Genomic DNA, 7755 nt, shown 5'->3' on the forward strand with positions numbered 1-7755 from the left:
CGGTACGAACCTGAACTTTTAAGTTCGGGTACGCTCAACTCTACCGAACAAGCCTAATATTAAATGTACTACATGGATAAATTAGGCCAAATATGCACAACCCCAAATATTCTGGATGGTCAAATAAGGGGCTGAATGTGAACAATATAACATACACTATGGCCAAATATGAATCATGGTTAATATATAAAATGGCCTATTATGGCCAAATACTATAGAGCAGGGGTCCTCAAACTCCTGCCCCCTAGATGTTGCTGAACTACAACTCCCATGATTCTCTGGCTATCTATGTAATTTGAAGAATCATGGGAGTTGTAGTTCAGCACATCTGGGGGGCTGGAGTTTGAGGGCCCCTGCTACAGAGCATACTTTAAAAAAAGTAGAATTATGGCTGAATATAATAACTAACATTATACAATCTGGCCAGATGAAGGCCGAACATAACTTTAACCCCATTATTTGGCTGAATGAGGGCTGAATATAATAACAGTAACCATATATTTTGCCCTCATGATGGCCGAATGAATAACATATAATGTATTCAAATATAATTTACATATGGACATACTTGTAACAAGGCCGAATGAGGACGTACATTTATTAGAAAAAACCTGGACAAACAGGGGCCAAACGGCCCAAAACCGACGTCAAGGTGGCTGAACGCCCCATAATTCAATTAATGACATGGCCTCGCATAAAAGGCAGAATGAGGGCCAAACGTGAATTTTTTACAAACATATAAGTAGGACAAATATAGTAATAAGGCAGCATGAGGGCTTCAAGTGACTGATACTTAAACCATGTTATGGCTGAATGATACCTACAACTTCTAGTAGAACTCCAAATTCAAGCCTGTGTGGTCTAATCACACAGAAGAGCTCACATTACTGAAAAATACGATATTAGGAGGGTGGTTTTAATATTGTGGCTGATCAGTTCTGCATATATTTGGCAGTACACTAAAAGGAGCATTTTCATCTCATCTGTTCACAGATCAAATGAGATAAACTAACCAATAGAGGGAAAAACAGCAGAAGCACTACTATTTATTATCTTTCAGAAATTGTACCAGAGGATTGGGGAAAGGCAGATGCGGTTCCTATATTCAAAAAGGATTCAAAATCTTTGCCTGGAAATTATAGATCTGTTAGCTTAACTTCTGTGCCTGGGAAAATATTTGAAGGGTTATTAAGAGATAACTTTAAGGAATTTACTGAGAACATTGTTATTAGAAAAAAAAAAAATCAGCCAGGATTTATGAAGCATAGGCCATGTCCAACTAACTTAATTTAATTCTACAAAAAAGTTAGTAAAAGTATAGATCAGGGTGATTCATAGGACGTGATCCACTTGGATTTTGCCAAGACCTTTAATATGGTTCCATTGCCATGCATATTAATTCTCAGGATTAAAATATAATTTTGGCTATTTATAAATCAATGGTAAGATCACAAGAATATGCCGTGCTCCTTTTCGAAAGAAGGATATTATGGCACTAGAAAAAGTGCACAAGCGAGCTACAAAATGAATAAAAGCAATGGAAAATTTTGGCTATGAAGAAAGATTAACAATTTTTAATGTTTAGTTTAAAACATGACACCTCAGAGTGGGTTTGATAGCATTATGCAATATATATTCAGGGCCAACACAAATAATTGTCTGGAAATCTATTCCTAAACAGGTCTATACATCGGACACAAGGTCACCCTCAGACTGGGAGATTTAGTCTTAGGCAATGAAAAGGTATTTTTTACATTAAGAACAATAAGGATGTGAAATTATCTACCTGAAGAAGTGGTTTCATCAGAGTCTGCACAGCTGTTTAAACAGCAACTGGATGAGTACTTGCAAAAACATAATATTCAGGTACATATAGCTAAAACAAGACACAACCAAAGGAACAGAGTTATCTCCAGCAGCAGCGAGGACTATATGTCAGGAGCAAACTAGTTAGAGGCTTCTCATCACATCCTTGTGTACCACAGGTATGAATTAAGGCGGGGTACAATATGATATAATACTGGTGTTAGCAGCACCTTAATGGGTTAGAGACTTGGAAACAGGTATGCAACATTTTCCTGTCCAGTTAAAGTAATGATGAAGTAAGTGCATCACAGTAAACAAATGAAAACAATAACTTTGATGAAAGCAACTTCGCCACTAGGTCTTGGAGGGGACTACTTGCCAGCCTTTTACCCTGTGGCTATGGTCCCTTTAATTTATTTTGGCAGAAAGACCCTAATTGTGCCTATTTGCACTTTAAACATTGGTTCTTCGAACTCCCTAACAGTCAAAGTGGCCGCCATTCGACATTCGAACACGTGATGGTGCCCATCTTGTTCGCATGGAATAGACTTCAGAGGGACTTAGCCGCGAATGCCCTGGAACCATTTTCGGCATGAAAACCTTGCGGTTCCCGATCGGTCCTCCAGCAGCACCTAGCCGTGAATCTATGTAACTGTTTTGGGCATGAAATCCTGGGTTCACCTGGGCAAAAGTATGACTTCCATAAAATTTCTGAACCCCTTATCTGATCTGGGTGATTTTCGGATATGTTGTTCACCCAGATCAGCTTTCAGATGGATGTAACATTTATGGGGATATGTTGTGGTTTGGGGTACTTATGTTACTTTATATAAATGTGTGTTTTTTTTTCTGCCTGGGTATAATTAAGTTAATGCATGAACTACCTTGATTATATCACAGGTAGAGGGGAGGGTTTGTTTACTGTCTGTGGGAGTGTCGGTCATTGTTACACTGTTTTTACTGGCTGTATGTATTGTGTCCCTGTGCCCCACAAGGACCACTTGGGCGTCAACCTTCTTGGGGAAATTGTATAAAAGCCAGTGTCGCACCAATAAAGCTTCAGACTTGTTCTACCCTTCATGAAGTCTTGGCTCATGTTTGGAGGATTGGAGAACTACATACACTCAGGGGATTGCTGTAATCAATATACTCCCCTGAGTATAATCACTAAACTCTTGTAAGAGCTGTTCCTGTTCCTGCTCTCTGGACTAAGAGAGGTCTGCCTACTGGAAGCTGGATCCTGGTCTTAGGTCCTGAGTGGGTGGAGGACGGTGAGACCCCAACCAAGCTGCGGCGGTTCGTGTGGTCTGCGATGGTTATTGTGCTCCAGCGCAGTGCTTATGGTATTCGGCAGTACTAGGAAGCAACGATTTACGAAGGTACTCAGTCGGAGTGCCAAACGGTCCGTCACAATAACATATACAAAATCATAAACTAATTCCTGGTAAAAGAAGTGACATCCAGCTAGGCAGGTTCCCATGCACAGATCGCTGGCACGTCAGGTCCCTATAGTAAGACGACCCATTCTCTGTGGGCTAGTTTTGGCTGAGGGAGCTGTAGAGGGGCCTATTCCCAAGCTGGCAGTCTTGGATGACTGAAAATTTACAATCTTGGGCAAGTCTCAAGTAAGGGGAGCCTTCTGCATAGGGTCCGATGGCTCTGAATTGAGTGGCAGTCCCAGTGTTATATGAACAGAATCCATCTCAGAGACACCATACATTCGTAAAGCTTTACCAACATGAGTTATAACCAGGCACTGGGTGTCAGCCCAACGCTATTTATAGAATATGCATGAAGCTTGGTATTCAGGGTTCTGAATGGGCTTCTCCAGATTAAAGTTGGTCTGGATAAATCTTGAAAAACGGTTAAGATAGCATTTTCTAGGAGGGATGGCCTCTCACTGCTGTCATGAAGGTGATTTGCACTGACCTGGGTTGAAACTGGACTATAAAATCTCTGATTGCTTTAGGAATATTTTATATCATGTGAACAATGGTCTGCTTAGCATGCTTGGAGGTGAGTACTGTGACCAGCATTATCATGATATAGTGTGGGAGCTCCATTGAGATTATGGCTTCAGGTATGCCTCTGATATTTACCTTCCTGCTTCTGTGCCTGTCTTCCATAGCAATCAGCCGATGGTTTTGTAATGGGTTTACCTTCCCTGCCTCACACAGTGTCTTGGAGAAATCATTATTAACAAACATGTGCTAGGTGTCACGTATTCATCCTCTTATAAAAATGTGGTTAATGGAATTTACTGTTCAGACAGGAAAAGTTGTGCTGAACAATATTACTGTCCTGACAGGAAAAGTTGTGCCGAGCATCAATCAAATCCACAGGAGGGTTTGTGCTGAGCAACAATTATGCAAATGAGATCCTGGTAACTGCCTTTGGGGTCAGAGGCCTATTACAGCCTATCAGATCTAGAGGAGGGGTGTTTAGGCCCAGTTCTCATCCTGCTCAGTGCCCTGTCGTGGTTTCCCTTGTGGTTGTCCGAGAGCGTGTTATTGATTCTGGTAATTCTGGTTATTTGACTTTGGCATTGTTTTTGATTTCCCTGTTTTCTGGCATCCCTGGCCCCTGGCTTTTCCTTATCACTGTGTCTGTTTCTGTATCCCTTGACCTCGGCTATTCCTGACTATTCTTTGGTACGTTAGTCTGGCCATTCTAAGGTCCGGTATACGTTACCTATCAGTCCTCTGTGTTACACAATTCTGCGTGCTGGATCATTCTGTAATCCTGACACTAGTGCATTAAACATCAATGTTTTGCATGTAGGAAATCCTCATAATCTGTTATATAACTAGGATAACCAACTATATTACAATATTTTCAGAACAGGGCAGTAAGAAAATTCACACAAAAGGTTTTACATGTTTAATTAAAAAAAGCAAAAGTTACAAACCCCAAAAGCTGAGTAATTATAAAAGTATAAATATTGTCAGAAAAGTTAATAGAGTTTTAACATCCCAATGCGAATGTACATTCAGTATATATTCATAGAGCTGAAGAAGAAAATCGGATCTAATTAGTTCATATGTATGATGGCTTATGTAGACTAGTAATTTATGAATGCTAATATATTTCAGTACGTAAGATAATAATGCTAATCAACTTCTGCTAACTTAGGCTAAATCAAATATGGCATTCTACATAGCCACATCATTATCAAGTCATTGTACTAAAGAAACATTTAAAGTTAACCTTCATATGTAAGTATGAGTGCAAAATCCTAACAAGCTAATAAGAAAACAAGAAATGCTTAGACAGATAACAAATTATTTTGGCTTGTTACAAGGCATTCCTGATCCTCAGACTCCTAGGGAAGATTCTCGGAGCTGACTGACCTTGTATTTACTAAACTAACAAGAGAGGTTTATAAACATCATTAGAACAAGGATATGAAAGTGTTCGGCTTACATAGAAAGGAAAATTACAGAAAACTAATACAATTCTCGATCAAATTAAGCATTTTATACCCAAGTTAACCATGTTATACCCAAATGCTCATAACAGTTCAATGATGCTTGAGCTCAGTGGAACTCCACATTCAGGGCTTCAGTTGAGGTGTATTGTGTATGAAGGTCCTGAGCGTATTCCTTCACTGCCCTGACATGTCCCTCAATAACATGAATTTCTTCATGTTATTGAGGAGGTCTGATGCAAATAGCTGGTGGATATTGCCGAGGTGAGCCTTGATATCTGCCTTAGTGAAAGGCAGTTCATTATCCTCATCGCAGGATGAGTGATGCAGTAGTTGGAATATCGTCTAATATGTCCGGGGTCTGGTCCACGCAGGTGGCCGGAAATGAGTCTCCATTTTCTTTTGGCACACAGGCTACAGTGATTTTGCAAAGAAATAAAGGTCCAGGCACTCCTTGGTTAAAAAAAAAAATAGATACTTTAATGGAACCACAGCAACGTTTCGACCATAAAGGTCTTTATCAAGGCTTGATAGAGACCTTTATGGTCGAAACGTTGCTGTGGTTCCATTAAAGTACCTATTTTTTTGAACCAAGGAGTGCCTGGACCTTTATTTCCTTACAAATTTGGCAATCTGGTGTTTGGTTCTGGTATAGCAAAGCACACTGGCTCAGACTGATGGGAGTGAGTGCAGTTCCCTACACATTCTATAACAGTGACTTTTGCAGTCCAGATAAACTGAGCTCCTGTCTGTTCAGCAACTGGTAGCTTTGCGGGACCCTGGCATCTAGACTTCTTCCCCATGCTCTAAGAAACTCTGTTCCTTTGATTTTATGGCAAGAATAAAGGATAAAGTATGCTATTATTGGCTTGATATCTCAGAGCTCCTCTGCAACACGTCTATTCTGCTAGCTCCACTCCACGGTATTTAAGATTTAATGTAGTTTGTTACAAAATGGGAAAGCGCTTCAAAATGGGTCTTTTTGACATCTTTTGTATCAACAGCAAAAACAGATGTGAACTGGGCCGGACTGGGGAAAGAAATTGTCCCAGGCATTTTTTATTCACAGCGGCCCACTGAAAAGGGTGAGGGGCCAGATAGGGTGTGTTTTGTCATCCCCTATGACAAGCACGCCCCATCTCAAAGTGAGCATGTTGATTCAATGCCCTTCCAGGGCATTAGAAAAGGGCCCTGTATTTGCTCTGCACAGCGCAAGCAAATTTAATAACATTCTTGTGTTGTGTTTGCTTGAAACTTGTCTCAGGGGTTTCCATAATTGGGATACTCACTGTATCCCATTTATGGAGACACTATGTGTTTGCTTAAATGGAATCTAGTGTGTGCATAGGGGATCCAGAGTGTGTATATCAGAAATGTAGTGTGTGTGTGTAGGTGGTGCAGCGTCTGTGTGTAGGGGATCTAGTGTGTGTTTGAAGGACTCAGGAGTGTGTGTAGGAGATCTAGTGAGTGTGTGTGTGTGTGCACATGTATAGATAATTCAGAGTGTATATAGAGATCTAGTGTGTGTATATCTGTAGATATCCAGAGTTGGGTAGGAACCTAGTGTTTGTCTGGAATTTAATGTGTTTAGGGGTGCAGTATGTGTGTGAGAGGTTCTGTAGTATATATACATATGTTTGGTGTGTAGTATTGTGTGTGTGTGTGTGCAAGACTGGTGAAGCGTGTTTGGGGGATGCTGTGTGTATGTGTGAGGGGTGTAGTGTGCATTTGTGAGGAGAATAGTGTGTGAGGATGCTGTGTGTGTGAGGTGTGCAGTGTGTGTGTGTGAGGTGTGTGGTTGCTGTGTGTGTTAGAATGCTGTGTGAGGGTGATGTGTGTGTTAGAGTGCTGTGTGTGTTAGGGTGCTATGTGTTTTAAGGTGCTGTGCAAGAGTGATGTGTGTGTGTGTTAGGGTGCTGTGTGAGGGTTCTGTGTATGTGAGAGAGGGTGATGTATGTTATGGCGCTGTGTGTGTTAGGGCACTGTGTGTTAGGGTGCTGTGTATGTTAGGGTGCTGAGTGTTAGAGTGCTGTGGTGTGTGAGGGTGCTGTGTGTTAGGGTGATGTGTGTGAGGGTGCTGTGTGTGAGGGTGCTGTGTGTGAGGGTGCTGTGTGTGTTAGGGTGATGTGTGTTAGGGCACTGTAAGTTAGGGTGCTGTGTGTTAGGGTGCTGTGTGTTAGGGCGCTGTGTGTGAGGGTGATGTGTGTGTGTGAGGGTGATGTGTGTGTGAGGGTGATGTGTGTGTGAGGGTGATGTGTGTGAGGGTGCTGTGTGTAAGGATGCTGTGTAAGGGTGTTAGGATTGTGTGTTGGGGGAGGCAGGTAAATGCCAATATTGATTTATTTTTGTAATAAAAGAAAAAGAAAACAGACATTATAACCCCCCCATTCTTTACCTGTAGCCTGGAAGGGGGGTCGTGCTGCTGCCATCCATCCATGGTGGTCCTCATGTTAAGTGAACTGTAGCCTGTGGGGCTAGAATTCACTCTAGCGAGACCCGGACTGTTTTCATGGCAACGGCCC

This window comes from Pelobates fuscus, chromosome 2 (genome assembly GCF_036172605.1).
Source record: "Pelobates fuscus isolate aPelFus1 chromosome 2, aPelFus1.pri, whole genome shotgun sequence".
NCBI classification, from domain to species: Eukaryota; Metazoa; Chordata; class Amphibia; order Anura; family Pelobatidae; genus Pelobates; species Pelobates fuscus.